Below are 21,304 nucleotides of genomic sequence, written 5' to 3' on the forward strand. Positions count from 1 at the left end.
TCAGCAACTGTTTTGTGCAGCACAACAGAAAACACAGAAGACATTGAACACCAAGGAACATCATACACCCCAACACCACCACTGCGAACATGAAGCTGGGAGAAATGAGCACTGTCGATAGTTGCCACGCTGTTGTTACGTGGAGGGCAGCTGGGCAACAGCAGCCCCAAAGCAGCATGTGGTGGACACGCTGCCATTGTGCTGAAATGCCACGGAAACAGTTCTATCCCCAGTGTTACGCAGAACTACATTGCTCCCAAATTAGACTGATGTAACCCGCTGCCTCATCTCTATGCTCAAGCACCAGGGCTGTGGGGAGGAGCCAGTCTTGGGCCATTAACTGTAATTGAAAACACTTGAACGTTCGGCTGTGAAGTACCCAAGGGAATAGCTCTTGCATCAGCATAATACAAAGCAAATTTATTAATTATGGTGGCACTTCTAATCTGTTAACCATTTCTTTATTAAAAACAATCAATCCATGAGAGTGCTTTCACATTTGGCTTTGTACCAGGAAAAATGTTACTAAAACCCTAAAAAATGTGGCAAAATAGAAATTCTGCAAAATGTGATTTTCAAAGTATGGGAACATCATACCATTTTCAATCTAATTATGTAATTTGTCTTTCTTGGTTTTCAGTTTACTGAACTGTTCAAGTTAATTCAATATCATCACACATCATTTGGTCATACTGGTATCTCTAATTTTCCAAAATCTTTCAGGGAAATCAATATTTCACTGGAGAAATCTTCAATTTTACAAGAAAGGGATTTTGCCCTCCATTAACCACCACGATAAAAATTCCTGATCAGCTCTATTTTCAGCATGAGCTGTGTTCGTTCATGCCTAGATGGAAAACATCTCTGTGCCAGCATCCTGTCCTGCAGCAACGGTGGCACGGGGAGGAGTGTGAACGCCCTTCCAGCCAGCTTCCGCAGTCTGGGAAGAATGTGAATCTCCCACACGTTCCTCAGACCCTGGCAGCCCATGGCATCTGTCACTTCATCCTTGAAAATAATATAAAGATTAGTCTCCAGTTCATCATCAGATCCTACACTTACTGAAGCACCAAAGTTATTCACAATAAAAAATACTGTCTGTCTTAAAATCACACAAGTGCTTAATGACTTTTAAAGTCATTTTGTCAGTCCTTTCATGGGTCAGCTTGTGGATATGAGTCCTTGTCACGGGGGAGTGGTTAAGCCTCTTAAAAAAAATCACCATCAAAGATATTTGCAAATAGTGATTTTAATAGAAATCTATAAAGGTGTGATTTAACAGAGTTCGATGGCAAGGTTCACTCTATTACTTACTAAATGAATGGAATGTATATATATATATATAAAGAGAAAGAAAGAGGAAATCGAGCCCGAAGAAAATACACAGAGGAAAAGGGGAGCCCTCCCGTTGAGTCACGAGGTTCAGAATGGACCCCCTTGCTTTCTAAACTCCTTCTCAGAGAGAAGCCTAGGTGCGGCTGGATCCAATCCTAGTCTCAGATTTGGTCAATGGTTTATGTCTAAGGATTATATGTTTAGCAGCAGTTTAAGGTTTGTTTGCAGCAAGGAAAGAATCACAAAAATCTAGTAATAACTAATCATTAATTAATCTAGCATCTACAAAGTGATTAAATGAGGTTTACTACAATATTTATATCACACACACACACACAATAGGCCTAAATACTCATTATATGTGCAGTTAAAGGTACCAATAAAAATTCCCCTGGGTTTAGCGAAATACTCACTTTAAATGACTTTCTCAACAGGCGAGGGTCGAACTTCGAGGAGCAAGGATCACCGAAGATCAGCCGAGGGTTGAATCTTGAGGAGCAAGGATCGCCAGAGATCAGGCAAGGGTCGAATCTCGAGGAGCAAGGAGCGCCAGAGATCAGCTCGAGTTCGCTGCTCTGAGAGGAGTCCCACTCAGAGGGAGATTCTGGTGCAGCCCACTGCAGTCCAGGAGAGCTCAAAGGGTCTCAACTTGGCACCGCTGTTTATAGGGTCATGAGATGATTGACTTTAGGCACCAGTAAATTTCTCTTCTACTTTCACAGCCTGTGTTGAAGATTACTAAAGTTCTCAAAAATTCTAGTGATGCTGGTACAAGATCCTCCTGAGTTACAGCCTAGATAAGATAGGCCCCAAGGCTGCCAGATGGTGACTAGTACAGATGAAAAATATAGTTCCAAGGTCATCAGGGCTGCCTCCCTGGGACAGACAGTGCTGCTCCCACCTCAGCCATGTAAGAGTTCTGATACGGCCAAGGGACGCTTAACCGCCAAACTCGTTACACAAAGGCCAAGTTTTGACGGGAGTTACTGAGACTGTAAAGCAGCTTCGCTTCCCATGCTTTGCCAGGTGCACCAGAAGAAAAGGGGGGGGGGGGGGGGGGGGGGAATGCACCACCACAGTCCTTCAGCTAGATTTATTTCCAACAGATTGTTTCACTGTGTACTGGTTTTGGCTGGGATAGATTTAAATTTCTTTATAGTAGCTAGTATGGGGCTATGTTTTGGATTTATGCTGAAAACAGTGTTGATAACACAAGGATGTTTTTGTTACTTCTGAGCAGTGCTGACACAGAGTCAAGGCCTTTTCTGCTTCTCACACCATCCCACCATTGAGTAGGCTGGGGGTACACAAGAAGTTGGGAGGGGACACAGCTGGGACAGCTGACCCCAGCTGACCAAAGGGATATTCCATACCATATGACATCATGCTCAGCATATAAAGCTGGGGGAAGAAGAAGGAAGGGGGAACGTTCGGAGTGGTGGCGTTTGTCTTCCCAAGTAACCGTTACACGTGATAGAGCCTTGCTATCCTGGAGATGGCTGAACACCTGCCTGCTGATGGGGAGTAGTGAATGAATTCCTTGTTTTGCTTTGCTCGCGTGTGCGGCTTTTGCTTTACCTATTAAACTGTCTTTATCTCAACCCATGAGTTTTCTTACTTTTAGTCTTCCGATTCTCTCCCCCATCCTACCGGGGGGGAGTAGAGCAAGCGGCTGTGTGGTGCTTAGTTGCCAGCTGGGGTTAAACCACGACAAGGATCTAGGCTGCTCATTTATAAAACACTAATCATAAAATTTCATTCAATTACCCTGTATTGAACCCAACAACATGCAGCTGACTAAAGCATAACTTTTTCTAGCTGAAGCTTATCTCCTGTAAAAATGAACAGTATTGTTTTAAATGAACGAAATTTTCCACTCTCACCTTCTTCATTTATTCTATTGCTATTTGTTTTCCATGACAAGAGCATGTAATATACATGCAAATAAAAATTACTTGAAGATATTTACAAAATTTAAATTAATCGCTTGTCAGCCCTCTTTTGCTAAGTTAAGTAGACTGAGTTATTTTAAATTGTTCACTGACAGGCTGTTCTTCCAGCCCTGCAATGGCTTTTGTAGCTGTTATCATCACCATCTTCAAATTCATTCTGAGTTTTAGGTGGACCATATTGCAGCATTGGTCCTCCTTCTCCCTTCCCTCTTTGTCTTCATTGCTCTTCTGACGACAGCATCAGCCTCCATTACCACAGGGCTGCGGTGGGAGGCCATGGCAAGACTCGCTGCTTCGGATTTCCTATTCAAGGGACAGCCTTCACTGACTGGTTCTGAACAGACAAGTCTGTATTTGACTGTATTAGCAAACTGTGTGTAAATAGGCCTCCTTTACTGAGACATCCTGATGCCTCCCTCCAGCTCCTATGTCCTCATCATTGATTAAAACTCTGCCAGTCTTCATAAAATAATGTCGTGGTTTAATGACCCCCCAGTCGTTACCAGGACAGTATCCACCCCTTATTCCATACCATATACGTCACACCCAGGTCCTACCCTTTCCAATACATTCCAATTAATCACCACCACTTTTCCAGTCTTTTGATATATATATATATACACACACACATATAGATATCATTTCCTTAGTCTGTGGGCCATCCCTCTAAAACGTCCGTTGAGTTCATTCAGTCCATGACTTTGGGCTCCATCTGTCATAACAGTCTTCCAGGGCAGGAGAGATGGTGTGTGGTGTTGGATTGTTGCATGCTGAAGCCAGTTCTGGTTCCATCACCACTCCACTTTGCTCGGTTTCCTCAACGTTCATTCTTCATCAATTTGGGTGATTCTTACTGTATACTGTTGATATGGCACATAGTAATCACAGAAGTGATGACATCCAGTATTATACAGCAACTAACATCATACCATTCAGTTCATTGGCTATTTTCACCCAAAATCAAATCCCCTTGAGGTACACACCAGATTTCCCCATCCTCCCGCATCACCCACCAAATGCACCCAGGTCCTTGAGCAAAAGCAATCCCACGAATGGGTTTTCCTCTGCCTGAGGCAGGAGTAACCCAGACTGTCTTCCCCAGCATATTTTTTAGGTGCACTACAGGGACTTTATCCCCCTCTACAGTACGTAAAAGCCAGCTCGATTGGCAGATCCCCTACTGTCGACTAACCAGGTGGCCTTTGCTAAATGTGTATCCCAGTGTTTCAATGTCCCACCACCCATTGCTCTCAGTGTAGTCTTTAACAGTCCATTGTATCGTTCGATTTTCCCGGAGGGTGGCGCGTGATAGGGGATGTGATATACCCACTCAATGCCATGCTCTTTGGCCCAGGTGTCTATGAGGCTGTTTTGGAAATGAGTCCCGTTGTCTGACTCAATTCTTTCTGGGGTGCCATGTTGCCATAGGACCTACTTTTCAAGGCCCAGGATAGTGTTCCGGGCAGTGGCATGGGGCACGGGATATGTTTCCAGCCATCCGGTGGTTGTTTCCACCATTGTAAGCACATGGCGCTTGCCTTGGCGGGTTTGTGGGAGTGTGATATAATCAATCTGCCAGGCCTCCCCGTATTTATATTTCAGCCATCGTCCTCCATACCAGAGAGGCTTGAAGCGCTTGGCTTGCTTGACTGCAGCGCATGTTTCGCATCCATGGATAACCTGTGCAATAGTGTCCATGGTCAGGTCCACCCCTTGATCTCGAGCCCATCTATATGTTGCATCTCTTGCTTGATGGCCTGAGGTGCCATGGGAACACCAAGCTAGAAATAATTCACCTTTATGTTGCCAGTCCAGATCCACCTGAGCCACTTCAATCTTAGCAGCCTGATCCACCTGCTGGTTGTTTTGATGTTCTTCAGTGGCCTGACTCTTGGGTACGTGAGCATCTACGTGATGTACTTTTACAACCAGGTTCTCTACCTGGGCAGCAATATCTTGCCACAATGCAGCAGCCCAGATGGGTTTGCCTCTGCCCTGCCAGTTGCTCTGCTTCCATTGCTGTAACCACCCCCACAGGGCATTTGCCACCATCCATGAGTCAGTATAGAGATAGAGCATTGGCCACTTTTCTCATTCAGCAGTATCCAAAGCCAGCTGGATGGCTTTCACCTCTGCAAACTGACTCGATTCACCTTCTCCTTCAGCAGTTTCTGCAACTTCTCGTACAGGATTCCATACAGCAGCTTTCCGCCTCCGATGCTTCCCCACAAGAAGACAGGACCCATCAGTCAACAGGGCATATTGCTTCTCATTTTCTGATAGTTTATTATATGGTGGGGCCTCCTCAGCACGCGTCACCTCCTCCTCTGGTGATATTCCGAAATCTTTGCCTCCTGGCCAGTCCATGATCACTTCCAAGGTTCCTGGGCGACTGGGGTTTCCTATTCGAGCCTGTTGTGTGATCAGTGTGACCCACTTACTCCACGTAGCATCAGTTGCATGATGTATACAGGGGATTCTCCCTTTGAACATACATCTTGCCCTGCCCGGACTGGCCCAAAGGCTCCTGCATGAACTATTTCCTGTTTAATTTGTTCAAAGGCTTGTTCTTGCTCAGGGCCTCATCTGAAATCATTCTTCTTCCCAGTCACTTGATAGAGAGGGCTTACGACCAGACTGTAATTTGGAATATGCCTTCTCCAAAAACTCACAACGCCCAAGAAAGCTTGTATTTCCTTTTTTGCTGGTTGGTGGAGACATGGCTGTTATTTTGCTGATTACACCCATTAGGATCTGACGACGTCCATCTTGCCATTTTATTCCTAAGAACTGGATCTCCTGTGCAGGTCCCTTGACCTTACTTTGTTTTATGGCAAAGCCGGCCTCCAGAAGGATTTGGACTATTTGCTTCCCTTTCTCAAAAACTTCTTCTGCTGTGTTGCCCCACATGATGATGTCATCAATGTATTGCAGGTGTTCTGGAGCCCCACCCTGTTCCAGTGCAGCCTGGATCAGTCCATGGCAAATGGTGGGGCTGTGTTTCCACCCCTGGGGCAGTCAATTCCAGGTGTACTGGAGCCCCCTCCAAGTGAAAGCAAACTGTGGCCTGCACTCTGCTGCCAAAGGGATTGAGAAAAACGCATTAACAATGTCAGTTGTGGCATACCACTTGGCTGCCTTTGACTCCAATTCGTATTGAAGCTCTAGCATATCCGGCACGGCAGCACTCAGCGGCGGCATGACTTCATTGAGGCCCTGATAGTCTACTGTTAGTCTCCACTCTCCATTAGACTTTCACAATGGCCATATGGGACTGTTCAAGGGTGAGCAAGTCTTGCTGATCACTCCTTGACTCTCCAGTCAACGAATCAGCTTATGGATGGGAACCAGGGAGTCTCTGTTGGTGCGATATTGCTGCCGGTGCACTGTTGTGGTAGCGATTGGCACCTGTTGTTCTTCAGCCCTCAGCAACCCCACAACAAGGGTCCTTCGAGAGACCAGGCAAGGTAGACGGCTGTTTAATTTCCTCCGTCTCCAAGGCAGCTATGCCAAAAGCCCACCCGGTACCCTTTTGGGTCCTTGAAATACCCTCTCCTGAGGTAGTCTATGCCAAGGATGCACGGAGCCTCTGGGCCACTCACAATGGGGTGCTTCTGCCACTCATTCCCGGTTAAGCTTACTTCAGCCTCCAATACAGTCATCTCTTGGGATCCCCCTGTCACTCCAGAAATACAGATGGGTTCTGCCCCTTCATAGCTTGATGGCATTAGGGTACACTGTGCACCGGTGTCTACTAAAGCCTTATACTCCTGTGGGTCTGATGTACCAGGCCATCAAATCCACACAGTTCAGTACACCCGGTTGTCCCTTTCCTCCACCTGGCTGGAGGCAGGGCCCCTCTAGTCCTGGTCATAGCATTCGTTACTCACTTCTTGTAAATGCGAATCAAAAACCCCTTTATTAAGATCGGAAGCAAAATCAGCCCTTCTACTCTGTCTGGGGAACTGCTCGCTGGAAACTGGAGCCGCAGCTCTCCTGGGAGAACCCCCTTTTGTAGTTGTTTTTCCTTGCAACTCACGTACCCGTGCCTCTAGGGTCGAGGCAGATTTTCCATCCCACTTCCTCATGTCCTCTCCGTGGTCACGCAGATAAAACCCCAAGGTGGCCCATGGTGTGTCCACTATATCTTCTCTCTTGAGCAGAGGGACGCTTACTCCTAATGGCTGAGATACTGGTCCATACAGGTGAGGAGTACCACATGTCCTCTAGGAATCGCTGGAACTCCCGGGATAATTTCTCAGCTAGCACGTCAGGCAGTTTCTCCACAGCCGAGATGCAGGCCCGTAGGGAGGCAGAGAGACTTTCTTCGTATTGTCGGAGTTGGCCAGCCATTTCATCCACCGTTGGTCCCTCTTCATCTTTCCAGGTCATTATTGCCAATGAGTTTGCGTGTGATGATGGTGCACTCCGTACAAACTTCTGCCACATGGGTCGTGTGCACTGGACTTCATCTGGATCTTTGGGTAACTGCTCGTTGTTCAGGTCATCATAAATCACCTCCAGCACGGCTAATTCCCTCAGATACTGGATAGCTGCAGCGCCTGTCACGGGGGCTGGTGTAGCCACAGCGCCTGTCGCCAGTGCAGGCATAGCCACAGTGCCTGTTACCGGGTCTGGCATAGCCACAGTACCTGTCGCGGGAGCTGGCGTAGCCACAGCGCCTGTTGTTTTGTCATCAGATCCAGAGACCTTCTCTTCCCCTTGAGGGTTCTGAATAGTGTTGAACAGGGCTCGGTAGGCATGGGCCAGGCCCCAACACATTGCAGTGATTTGTGTCTCCCTAGAATTGCCAGGGTGACAGCATACTTTTTCCAAATGTTCTACTAATTTCTCAGGATTCTGCACTTGTTCAGGGGTGAAGTTCCAAAACACTGGAGGGGCCCATCGTCCTAGGCATTTGCCCATGCTCTCCCACACACCCTGCCACTCATAACTATCCAGCCTTGGAGGAGATCTCTGGATGATATTCTAAAAATGCTTATTAACCTTAGACAAAACTGAAACAATATTCCTAAGAACTACCAATGGATATATCTTAACTACCCAAGGATGTTCAAGATACTGAAAAGTTGTTGTAATGAAGGAGGAAACATCACAGAAGAAATTAGCGAAGGTGCCATTCTGTATTTCCTCCATAAAAACACCTCTCAGAGGAAGAGGTATAATTGCTAATTGTCTCCATGAGGTGGTACCCAAAGTACAGTAATGGCTTCACTACAGAACCCAAATACCAGATAACGCTCAAGGTCAGTGTTTTAATAATAAGTCTACAAAGGAAAACATCACTAATCGCTGCAGAGCACAGCAAACTGCAAAACCCAACACCAATCTTCAACACGTTCTGCAAAAACAAGAGCATGGTGCAGATAAACTAATATCGAGAACAGATGAATCAATATTATGACTGGCAACTGTTAACAGATAAAATTCTTTAATACACTCTGGTTAATCTGTTATTATCTCAAACTCTTCGTGCCCCACGTTGGGCGCCAAAAAGGACTGTCGTGGTTTAACCCCAGCCAGCAACTAAGCACCACACAGCCGCTCGCTCACTCCCCCCCTCCCCAGTATGATGGGGGAGAGAATTGGAAGGGTAAAAGTCAGGAAAACTCGTGGGTTGAGACAAGAACAGTTTAATAATTGAAGTAAAATGAAATAGAATAACAGTAGTAATAATAATAATAATATAATAATACAATAATAATATACAAAGCAAGTGATGATACACTCTACAATTGCTCACCACCCCCCAACCGATGCCCAGCCTGTCCCCGAGCAGCGATCGCTGCCCCCTGGCCAACTGCCCCCAGTTTGCATACTGAGCATGACATCATATGGTATGGAATAGACCTTTGGCCAGTCTGGGTCAGCTGTCCTGGCTGTGCACCCTCCCAGCTTCTTGTGTACCTGGCAGAGCATGGGAAGCTGAAAAGTCCTTGACCAGTGTAAGCACTACTCAGCAACAACTAAAACATCAGTGTGTTATCGACATTATTCTCATCCTAAATCCAAAACACAGCACTATACCAGCTACTAGGAAGAAAAATCAACTCTGTGTCAGCTGTAAACCAGGACAACAGATCAGATTAAGCAAGGATTTTACTACAGCTATCCAGGTACATCACCTGCTACTAGAACTACAGATGTATTACTTCCAAAATGTATTAAGAGATGCATGGCACAAACCAGAAAGAATTATAGAAGATGACACTAATTCATGTTGCAAGTGTGTTTATTACATACATGGAGTGAGACTTACTACCTTTTAGACCATAATCACTTGCACTATTTCTGCAAAATCTTCAGCAAAAGTTCTGGAACTGATGCATTTCTGTGAGATACACTCTCTATGCAGAACAGCTATCTAGTACGATGCACACCACCAGCCAAATTTTTACACGGAGGTAATTCAATAAGCCAGATACGGATCTGAACATACCTTACACAGATGCAATTACTTCATGAGACAAGAGCAGATTCATTTTAAAACTCACCCTACCTGTGCTATCTCAGATCAAACTTCATACAGGCCACTCCTCCACCAATCCCCAAAGAAAACAGTTCTGTGTGCTTTAATGCTCCCCTTCCCTGCACGGAGGGTGCATGCAACCTCTGCAAGCCATTCCTGCACAGGCAAGGGCCAGTCTCCCAGGGCAGCCTGTGCTCTGCCTGCACATGGCTGCAGCAAACAAGCCACACCTGAACAGCCCTTTTTTTCATCCGGGAAACCCCAGCGGCACAGGCTGTGCAAGGCTCTCTGCATCCAGCGCACAAACACAGAAGTTTGCATTCGAGGAGCTTCCCTGCCACCAGTAGCTCTGCAGAGGCCTTTTACCCAGCTCAGTACTTCCATACCAATAGCTCCAGCTACAGCCATAGACACATGGAAGCCCCATATTGGCACCTCTAATCACTATATAAACCATCATCTGTAATCACAGCTCAAAACTATTGCAGCCACATGGTGCAAGTTTCTGAATTGGTGCAAACTCACTCTTGCTAATGCAAATTTGTTCCGAAACTTCTGGAGGGATAACTTTGCCAAACACCTTGCCAGGTCAGGTATAACCTCTGTTCCCACATCAGCAAACAGCCAGTATAGACTGTGTTATGCATACTTGCTAATGCAACAGTAATACAGTTGTGTACTTACTCCTGTTTCAGAGCCCATCTGGTTGCCAGGCGCTCAGAAACGTACAGGTTAGTAAAAACAAATATTGAACTACTGGCACTCCCCAAGCTGCTGTAAAACCACAACCTTCTTCCTTACTGTGGGTCTGTGACTTCTAAAACAGATGTTTCACCTGATTTCTCTCATTCCTCTGCTGACATCAACAACAAAGTTTCCATGAGAGTGAAAGACAGCAAGATTTTTTCCATTTAATGGCAGCCTTTGCACACCATATAGTCTAACAGTCATGTATAACATCTCAATCTACAGCATCATTTGAAAATATGGCAGATGTGAAATTTACTGCAATTTTTCCAGCAGATCTGCATGGCTAGATTAATTCTACATTTGTTTTCACTGATATTTCAACAGTTTTGAAAAATCATAACTTCACAGTTTTAGGTGTGAAAAAAATTGTGAATGGGGAGAAAAAAAAAGCAGGGGTGCTTTATAAAACAGGTGAAAAATTACTCACAGATAACTTCTCTCATTCCTCCCCCCCAGGAAAAAATAGGAAAAGAAAAAGAAATGAGAAAGTTATTTCCCCTTCCCTCACCCCCTACCCCTCTCACTTTCCACACACACTTTATCTTCCTTCCCTCTACATTACCTTCCAGATTAAAATGGTCTTTAAATGTTTTCCTTCTCACTTTTTGGCCATTTTTGTTTTGTAGGGGAGAAGAAAAAGTTTAAAAGGCAATGAAAGCCATTCTCAGAATCAAAAAAATTTTGCAAATTAAAACTCTTTTAGACAAGGCTTTTTTCTTCATAATTTCTAGAGAGGCACAGAGTAATCTTTCAAACAATATAGAAAATAAGGGTTTTTTTACTCTCACTCAACTAGGCCTATTCCTTCAACAACTCAGCAAAAAATGCTCTGCAAGTCACAGAGTGAGGCTTCATTTAAACAAATAGGACTTTGGGGGACACCAGACAGGTAAGTTCCTCTAAGGTAGAATTACCATAGGCAATCAACCATAAAAAACAATACCTAGGTTATAGGGACAAAAAATATTTTACCAGTGACTTGCATTGGACAAGATTTAAGTGCTGAAAAAAAGCCCCTTCCATTAATGAAGAAGCTATTTCAATAGTTAAAACAATCTGGCAAAGATGTCTGGGATGTCTCATGTCCAGTGACCCTTCCTGCAGACGTCTCAGCTGCTGCAAAAGCCCACTGCTCTGCCACCCGCTACCACACTGCTCAGTCAGAGCATGCAGCGGCCTTAGTGAACTGCAGAGGTTTCAGTGCCTTTGTAACCAGTGTATGCATTCTCTGCAGGCACCTTCATCACTGTTTCTCTGGCAAATTGCTTTTCCAGCTGTAGTGATATTGCACCAATAATTTCAATTAGAAAATCTAACAAATTCTCCACTTCTCTCCCTTGTCCTCCACTTCCTTACAAAGCACCTGTTTTGGGTTTGCGTGGCAAGGTTTTGGTAGCGGGAGGACTACAGGGGTGGCTTCTGTGAGGAGATGACAGAAGCTTCCCCCACGTCCAACAGAGCCAGTGCCAGCCAGCTCCAAGATGGACCTGCTGCTGGCCAAGGTCGAGCCAATCAGCGATGGTGGTAGTGACTCTGGGATAACATGTTTAAGAAAGGGGAAAAAAAAAACTGAGGGCAGAACAGCAGATGGCGAGAGGAGTGAGAATATGTGAGAGGAACAACTCTGCAGACACCAAGGTCAGTGAAGAAGGAGGGGGAGGAGGTGCTCCAGGCACCAGAGCAGAGATTCCCCTGCAGCCTGTGGTGAAAACCATGGTGAGGCAGGCTATCCCCCTGCAGCCCATGGAGGTTAACGGTGGAGCAGATATCCACCTACAGCCCGTGGAGGACCCCACGCCGGAGCAGGTGGATGCGCCCAAAGGAGGCTGTGACCCCGTGGGAAGCCCATGCTGGAGCAGGCTCCTGGCAGGACCTGTGACCCCGCAGGGAACCCATGCTGGAACAGTCCATTCCTGAAGGGCTGCACCCCATGGAAAGGACCCACACTGGAGCAGTTCGTGAAGAACTGCAGCCCGTGGGAAGGACTCACGTTGGAGAAGTTGATGGAGGACTGTCTCCTGTGGGAGGGACCCCACGCTGGAGCAGGGGAAGAGTGTGAGGAGTCCTCCCCCTGAGGAGGAAGGAGCGGCAGAAACAACGTGTGATGAACTGACTGCAACCCCCATTCCCTGTCCCCCTGCACCATTCAGGGGGAGGAGGTAGAGAAATCGGGAGTGAAGTTGAGCCCGGGAAGAAGGGAGGGGTGGGGGGAAAGTGTTTTAAGATTTGGTTTTCTTTTCTCATTACCCTACTCTGATTTGATTGGCCATAAATTAAATTAATTTTCTTGAGTCTGTTTTGCTCATGATGGTAATTGGTGATTCATCTCCCTGTCCTTATCTTGACCCACGAGCCTTTTGTTATATTTTTCTCTCCCCTGTCCAGCTGAGGGGGAGTGATAGAGCAGGTTTGACGGGCCAGCCAGGGTCAACCCACCACAGATATTCATTAGAATTCCAGCTATTGCACTGGTCAGGCATCTCTTCCCTCCCCAGCCTGGCTCCTGAGCTAAGCACTGGCAGTGCTCTGGCAGCTCTAAGAGTCAACCAGTTGCTTTCAAACAGGAAAGCTAGTTTGTAGCCAGTTTGTGTTTGCCAGCTGTGTGAAGTCCTAATTCTCTATCCATTATTTCCCTTTTGTGAGTGCTGGCTGCAGTTGTTGTCTTGAACTGGACACAGGCCACCCAAACAGCTGGGTATGAACTGAAGGGGTCAGACCATGGATGCATCCAGCCCAATGCTCTACCTTCAGCAGTGCAACGGGAGACACCAGTCACACGTGCAAACTCTGCTGCTCTCCCTGCTCCATTCTCCTCACTGTCTTCCAGCACCCTCAGCTGCTGTGTTAGGGTTGTTGGAGGATACATGCCTCTTTTTGTGTCCCTTAGACCTTTTAGTATGTTTCCAGACCTATTACCCATGAAATTGTCTAATCTGTATTTGAATATGCTGATGCCATCTGTTTCTACAGTCTCCTGCAATATCAAATTCAGAAGTTCACTACCCACACAGTGGAGGAGTGCTTTTATCCATTTAAACTGATCTCCTACCAATTTCAATGAGTGCCCCTAGTCCCAGTACTGGGGAATTTAGTGAATAATAGTTCAGCATTACTCTTGTCCACCTTCTTTCAGATTTTGTAAACTTTAGGCATAGCCCTCCAGCTTCTTCCTCTCCAAGATGAAGAGTCTTTTTAATATCCAGCATTTTAATATCTCTTCACAAGATACTGAACTTGATTGCCACTTTCTTCTAAGTCCTTCTTGTGGTATGGAGACCAGAATTGCACACAGCACTTAAGATGTGCACACACCAAATAAAATGATTCCTTTTTCCTTGTTCTCATCACCCTTCTAATGCTGACCATTATTTTGTTGAGTTTTTTTAGCTGCTGCTGCTGTTGCTGCTGTGTATTGAAAGATAATTGCAGAGAGCCCTCAACAGTGACTCCAAGATCTCTTTCCAAGTTCAGCATCATGTAGGCATGGTTAAGATTGTTTTTCCCTAGGTGCATGGCCTTATATTTATCTACTTTGAGACTCATCTACTACCTTTTTGCTTGCTCACTCAGTTTTGCAAGGTTCATTTGGAGCCCCAGTTCATCAGCACATTTGATTACCTGCAAGAGTTTAATATCATCTGTAGACATGGAGACTTCACTGTTTACTCCTTTACCCAGCTCACTGATAATGCTGTTGGAAAACATCTGTCCCTGGAGGCACTGCTGCTGATTCTTCTCCTTGAATATTAAGCCCACTGAAGCCCTGCCTTTTGCTGAACAGATCTTCTAGAAGAAAGGAAGACTTCTCTCCAGATAAAATAGCACCTATTCACACTAATGTTCTTCACTGGTCACCACAATACTCTAATCATGAAGATCTGTTCATGGAAAGTGCTCTGTTGCCAGAGTTACAATCTTATACAGAGAGTCAAATAGCACAGAAATAAAAGAACTGGAAGGGAAAGAGATAAATTAAGGGTTTTTTTCCATAAAAATACACCAGCCAGTAAGGAGCTGTGGACTATAATTTTTCTGATTTGTGCAAACTCATTTGCTTAATGCCACTTCTTAATTTTGCATGAAGCAGTCTTAGAACAGTCTTTTACAAGAGGCTACATAAAGAAAAGAAAAGCTTTGTGACTGCAAATAGAAAATGCCTTTGGTATTCAACACTTAGGAAAGGGAAACTTCCTCAGTTATAATAAAAAGAGAATTTAAAGGAATATTATCCAGTTAGTGATTGGACAGGCTTTTTATTGGTCTCACTCGTACTACTTATACCAAGATAATTTCCTCAGGGCAAGCAGAAAACAGACTGAAGCTTTCCTTACACCATATCCCACCCTGCCAACAGTTCCCTGCTCAGAAAACTACTTTATGCAATGCTCACATCAGCAGCAATCCTTCCCCCTCACTGCCCTAACAACACAGCACATCCCTGTACTTGGGCATCTTGTCTAAAAATCAGATTTTTTTGTTTCCACAGCCTGCCAGACAACTCAGAGAAGAGATGGCAAGAGAATGTATCCACAGAAGTATTTTCCATACATTTAAAAAGCCATGTGAGATCATTTTCCCCTCATATACTCTGTCCCTCTCTTCCCTTGTCCCCCATATATTTTTGCCATCATTCTGCTGTTATTGATAAAAGTTGAATAAAGGCCTTACAGAGGAGTTCGAGGTATTTTTAGTGCAGTACTACTGTTCTCCAAGGTGTTTTTGTTTTCTGCAATAAACCAGGATGATGGTTTTCCAGTAGGGCTGGAATAGTCTAACTGGGAATTCAAACTTATTTTTAACTGGGCAGCATTGCATGTGCCACGTGTCAAGGTGAGGAGCACGGAGCAACTCTTTGCAACAGATTCATTAGGTCAGCTATGCACAGACCTCCTGACCTGTATCCATCACAGCCATAAGGCTGAAGGCTCAAACAGTCTCTTTCACTGTATAAAATTCTGGGCCCATTAAATTTGCTGAGGGATTTTTAGAGTGTCCATTGAACAGCTATAGACCTAACACAACAACTTGTCCCAGAACTATTTTTGGCTGGTTATCCCCATAATTAATTATCAGAACAAAAGAACAAGCATAATAATAACAGTTCACATGATCATCTGCTTCTCTTCTGCCTCCTGCACACACAAACCATAATTCTTGGTTATGTTTTTTCTTAATTCAGGTATGCTTTTCTCAGCTTCTACATTAAAAGAAAACTTTCCCTTCCTACCTGTTCCGTGAGGAGGAGGGTGAAATTCAGGAAAGCCTAGTATTTAAGCAGAGGCAGACCTACTGACAAGGAGCTGAAAACTCTGAACAGACATTGCCATGGCAGGTGGGAGTTGAGAGGAGATTTCATTGGACAGAAGTACCTGTGGAGAGATGCATCACAGCTGGTGTTACTGCTGCAGCTGCTGAGATAAGAATAGGGAACAGGGAACAGATTTATGCACATTTCAGTTGCATAAATCTTGGCCTTTCACTTTTGGTACCTTCAGCTCCAGAACAGGATGGATCAGAAATGTGCCTGCATGGTGACCTCAGCACAGCTCACTTCATAAATTAGAGAATGGTGGAGTGCTATATAAACAAAGTCCTACAGAATTATATAGTGGCAACACTATAGGCCAGTGCAGACACTTCTCAAGATGAGCAGTGTTGGCACAGAGCAGCAGAAGTACTGCTGTCGTGGTTTAACCCCAGCCAGCAACTAAGCCCCACATAGCTGCTCGCTCACTCGCCTCCAGTGGGATGGGGGAGAAAATCAAAAGGGTAAAAGTGAGAAAGCTCAAGGGCAGAGATAAAGACAGTTTAATAGGTAAAGCAAAAGCCACGCACGCAAGCAAAGCAAAACAAGGAATTCATTCACCACTTCCCATTGGCAGGCAGGTGTTCAGCCATCTCCAGGAAAGCAGGGCTCCATGACGTGTAATGGTTACTTGGGAAGGAAAATGCCATCACTCCAACTGTCCTTCCCTTCCTTCTTCTTCCCCCAGCTTTATATACTGAGCATGATGTCATATGGTATGGAATAGCCCTTTGGCCAGTCTGGGTCAGCTGTCCTGGCTCTGCTCCCTCCCAGCTTCTTGTGCACCAGGCAGAGCATAGGAAGCTGAAAAGTCCTTGACTTAGTGTAAGCACTACTTAGCAACAACTAAAACATCAGTGTGTTATCAACATTATTCTCATCCTAAATCCAAAACACAGCACTATGCCAGCTACTAGGAAGAAAATTATCCCAGCTGAAACCAGGACAGCTGCCCAGGCTGGGTGGGCTGGCTGGGCTCTGCTGGGAAGGTCTCACCATCCCTCACAGGCATAGACAGACAACCCAGATTGTGATACGGGACAGAGCCTCTTTTATAAGCGCAAAAATTCAGCCTAGTAGGAGAAAAATATACAAATGTATTTAAGTGCTGAAAATGATCTTTCTGTTGTTACACTTTTTTTTAGAGTATTTAAAGAGAGCATGTTTTTTAACTGGTGATAATAGCGCCCTGCTGATAAAAGCTATCTATCTGTGGCATACTGAGCAGATGGCAAAAAGCAACAACAATCTGTTTCTCCTTATGTCTCCACTATAGCAGCTTAGAAAGCTGGAGCTTCTTGTACAGGTGAGATTTCAATACCTATTTCTTCCTCATCCTTTTCTCCCCTTCCCTCTTCCCAACACACTGCACAATTAATTCCCTCCCTCTAGTGAGCTATAAAATATTTCTCACCACGTATGAATGAAATTATAAGCTGAAGAAAGAACATAAAAGAGAATTCAAGCTATCATAGAGGAAAGAAAGAAAGGGAGTGGGGGAATTGTATGCAAATTTAATTTGCTTGCTGTTTCTGGGCTGGGAAGTGGAGGAAAAACACAATGAGCAATTTATTCCATAAATCTAGCTGTCTTCCCTCTTCTCACCCCAAAGTTATTCACTGGCACACTGGTAAGTGCGGATACACTGTGTAAATACATTGCAACCCACTGACTGATTGAGATTCATTCATCCTGGACTGCTACAAAAAGTCCAGTGCATGATCACCCATGCTAGCATCTCTCTAGCAGCGATCCCTGTTCTACACCGTGTTTGTTTGCAAGACAACAAGGAGTCCTCCAACAAATCTCCCTCAGAAATGCACATACACAGGCAAGAAAATAAAATGAGTAGGACTAAGTTTAAGAAATAATTAAAAATTGGTGACATAATTCTTGTTTAGCTGTCAGAGAAAACGCATGAGGACAACACTATATAAAGAGAGTCCTTGAACTTCTTTAAGGCTAGGATCTCCTTCAACTTCAAAAAACAAATGAATAAAAGCCCAAGCTTGGGTAGAGAAACAGTGCTGTAAATCAAGTGCCATTCCTCCCTTTCTAGGCTTGAATGGCCTCACTTTTATCAGCAAGAGAAGGCCTTGCCAGCTTACAGAAGCTTTCATTCTTCTGCAGAGCAAAGGAGGAAACTTTTAAGTCAACTGCTTGGCCTGCTTTCTAACATCCTACAACTCCTATCTGCTGAAAAGGTACTGAAGAGCATTTGCAAGCATTTGAAATATGTCTGGATAGTTATCTGAAAACAGTGATGTATGTTATTATTCAACTATGCTGTTTATAAAGTGAATCAGAGCAACAGAATCCCTTAAAGGAACAGCAACAAAAAAGCTGTCCTAGATTTACCAGAGAAATGCCTATATCCCGGGCTTTGCAAGTTAGTACATATATACTGGCAAACAGAAAAATATTATGAAATAGCACCAGGAAGGAAATAGTTTAAAAGCTTTTTCATCTCTCAGAGAATTTACTCAGGTGCTTACTGTCAGCAAAACTCAGTTTTGCCACCCCAGTGATGAGGCAAGAACTTGGCTTCTCCAGCTACGGGAGTAGGGTAGGGGTGTCACAGATAAGTGCTTAAGCCACTTAAAAAATCACTGTCAAAGATATTTGCAAATAGTGATTTTAATAGAAATCTATAAAAGTGTAATTTAACGGAGTGCGATGGCAAGGTTCACTCTATTACTTATTAAATGAATGGAATATATATAAAAAGAGAAAGAAAGAGAAAGTTGAGTTTGAAGAAAATACAAGGAGGAAAAGGAGGGTTATATATGTTTAGCAACATTTTAAGGTTTGTTTGCAGCAAGGAGAGAATCACAAAATTTAGCAATAACTAATCATTAATTAATCTAGCATCTACAAAGTGATTAAAAGAGGTTTACTACAATATTTATATCACGCATGCACTAAGTACTCATTATATGCGCAGTACCAATAAAGGTATCAATAAAAATTCCCCCAGGTTTAGCGAAATGCTCACTTTAAATGACCGTCTCAACGGGTGAGGGCTGAATCTCGAGGAGCAAGGAGCGCCAGAGATCAGCTCGAGTTCGCTGCTCTGAGAGGCGTCCCACTCAGAGGGAGATTCTGGTGCAGACCACTGCAGTCCAGGAGAGCTCAAAGGGTCTCAACTTGGTACCGCTGTTTATAGGGTCATGAGATGATTGACTTTAGGCACCAGTAAATTTCTCTTCTACTTTCACAGCCCGTGTTGAAGATTACTAAAGTTCTCAAAAATTCTAGTGATGCTGGTACAAGATCCTCCTGAGTTACAGCCTAGATAAGATAGGCCCCAAGGCTGCCAGATGGCGACTAGTACAGATGAAAAATATAGTTCCAAGGTCATCAGGGCTGCCTCCCTGGGACAGACAGTGCTGCTCCCACCTCAGCCATGTAAGAGTTTTGATATGGCCAAGGGATGCTTAACCGCCAAACTCGTTACACAAAGGCCAAGTTTTGACGGGAGTTACTGAGACTGTAAAGCAGCTTCGCTTCCCATGCTTTGCCAGGTGCACCAGAAGAAAAGGGGGGGGGGGGGGGGGGAATGCACCACCACAAGGGGACAGGAGCAATGAGGTGGGAAGGAAACCCTGGGGAGAAGGGGCTGGAGGGCCTGCATTGCCCCATCTGCAGAACCATGCCTGCTCCCCTACACTTTTCTCTGGCTTGCACAAATCAGGGTGCACGACCATGGCTCAGTGATGCAGCCAGCATGGCTGCCTTTAACTGCCTGCTTCATCTATGCCTAGAGTCAGGTCTCACTCAGGTTACACACAATATCCAGTAATCTGACTCACACAGGGAAGAACATCATGTATATAACTGTATTTTGGCTGCAACCTTAGCTATGAAAAAGTTTTCTCATAGTGGAGTGATAGCAATGCTGCTATAAAACTGCATAAGTATTTCAGTGAACTGCAGTCTGTGGAAACACCCCATTATTCCCAGTGTAATTATACTGGGTAATAGTGACACTCAAAACAGGATTCATCTCCCCATATTTTAGACACCTAAAGCACTACTCATGCTTGACTGCTTTTACAGCAAATGAAAAAAAAATACTCTCTCTTAGACATTGACTTTAGGGAATCATCATACCCTTTGAGCACTTGTTTTCCTCCATTGATGATAATGGGAGTGCAGAGTGACCAGCTCAGATGCAGACGTGCACGTGTGGACATGTACAGTTCATCAGGCAAATGTTGTCCATTTGATGCTGATGCTGCAGCAGTAACATGAATTTGCCAAGCAAACCTCATCAAAAAACATACAGGTGGTGATTAAGCACAGCTAATACCTTTATCAGAGATACTATCTTTTTCAAAGACAGACAGGACAGATCTAAGTTCATTGAAGGAAGTGCAGTGAGTTATGAACAGGTGGGAGTGCTGTCCTTTCAAAGACACAGTTCTCAGTGTAGGTCATTATTCTCTTAAAAGACACATATGTTAAAGCTTGTCCATGGCAGGTATCTTTGCACAAAACATAATTCTTTCTGCAATGGAAGATTTAGTGACTCACATTGTGTTTATCATCAAAGGAGGAAAAAAATACACAATTTGTCTTGGTAGACAGCAAATAAAGGTCACTGGTGGCACACGTTTTCCTTCCAATTTCAGATAGTTGAGTAATTTCTGGTTTTTAATGCATTTATCTGCTGTCTGTTTTTAGGACCTTTGCAGGGGGCACAAGAGGTAAGGAGATCAACTTGTAGTAAGAAAAATCCATCTACCTAGGTTATTGGGAGCTGATGGGAGAATGGGAAGGAGGGAAATATATTTGGCAAATTAAAATGCCTTTTAAAAATTAAATTATCTAATTTCTATTCAAGACTTGGTTTTTAAAGAATTGCAAAAATCTTATATTACATAGAGTATCTACCTCAGCGGATGGGGTGAAATTACCTGCTACTTGCTCCTTAAATTCAATGGAAAGTCCTTAAGCAAAATCCTGCTGATGTGCATTTTGAAAGGTGACTCGTGAGATAAGACATTGCCCATCTTACTGCTTGATACACTCAGAAGAGCCAGATTTGTAGAGAAAGATGCTTGGCACTTTGTGCACTAACTGCCATTAAGGCAGGGAGGGGAGGCAAAATATCAGCAATAACATTTGAAAAATGTGATTGCAACCTAACCACAGTGGGTGAACTGGAGATGTGGCTTGAGGAGGAAAAAACCCCACATACTCACTCTATTATTGATGTGGACAAGCACAGATCAGCTGCTGAAAAGCATGTGCACACTGTGGAAAAAAAATATCATCATGTCTCATTCTTTGCAGTTCATTAATCTGAAAACAAAAATATTGGTTAGGTTATTCAAAAAGAAAATAAAATCCTACATGCAGAAAGGAAAGGGATGGAAGAAGATAAAAAAACTTTTCAGAACTTCATAGCTCAGTGAACTCTCAATTTTTCAAGAGCAACCTACAAACTGAAGACATCCAGGCAAGTTT

The 21,304-nt window shown here is 44.3% G+C and overlaps 1 long non-coding RNA gene across 1 annotated transcript; it reads right to left on the reverse strand.

Moving 5' to 3' along the window:
- Positions 1–568: 568 nt before the first annotated feature.
- Positions 569–18,945, reverse strand: LOC148055211 (uncharacterized). The gene is made up of 3 exons (XR_015705859.1): positions 18,828–18,945; positions 1,749–1,993; positions 569–1,008 (listed from the first exon to the last, which is right to left on the reverse strand). It is a non-coding gene; the product is annotated as an uncharacterized LOC148055211 (long non-coding RNA).
- Positions 18,946–21,304: the final 2,359 nt, after the last annotated feature.

Source organism: Nipponia nippon, unplaced genomic scaffold (assembly GCF_047370975.1).
Source record: "Nipponia nippon isolate SJK-2023a ecotype South Korea unplaced genomic scaffold, ASM4737097v1 scaffold_26, whole genome shotgun sequence".
NCBI classification, from domain to species: Eukaryota; Metazoa; Chordata; class Aves; order Pelecaniformes; family Threskiornithidae; genus Nipponia; species Nipponia nippon.